Source organism: Theobroma umbraticum, unplaced genomic scaffold, assembly GCF_002168275.2.
Source record: "Theobroma umbraticum cultivar Fairchild unplaced genomic scaffold, ASM216827v3 scaffold_95.0, whole genome shotgun sequence".
Classification (NCBI taxonomy): Eukaryota; Viridiplantae; Streptophyta; class Magnoliopsida; order Malvales; family Malvaceae; genus Theobroma; species Theobroma umbraticum.
The window spans coordinates 9,756,635-9,756,844 of NW_018397257.1; the positions used below are offsets into that span (position 1 = coordinate 9,756,635).

The 210-nt window shown below is 38.1% G+C and overlaps 1 pseudogene across 1 annotated transcript in view; it reads right to left on the reverse strand.

Moving 5' to 3' along the window:
- The window catches only part of LOC110412776 (tropinone reductase pseudogene), a 6,686-nt pseudogene that overhangs the window by 419 nt on the left and 6,057 nt on the right, over window positions 1-210 (reverse strand). The window lies entirely within an intron of this gene.

Consider the following 210-nt stretch of genomic DNA (forward strand, 5'->3'; position numbering starts at 1 on the left):
AGAACTCATAAATGTTGGAAAGGTTACACTAGAGCATGCAAGTTTTTGTTCCTCAGACTGTATAACGTTTTCAGTTTTGTAAATTAGTAGTATTTATAATTGTTGTCCTTCTCCTTGCTCGCAGTACATTCAAAAGTTTTCAGAGATTATTATCTCTCGAACTCCAATGGGACGAATTGGAGAGCCAGAGGAAGTGTCATCCTTGGTGGG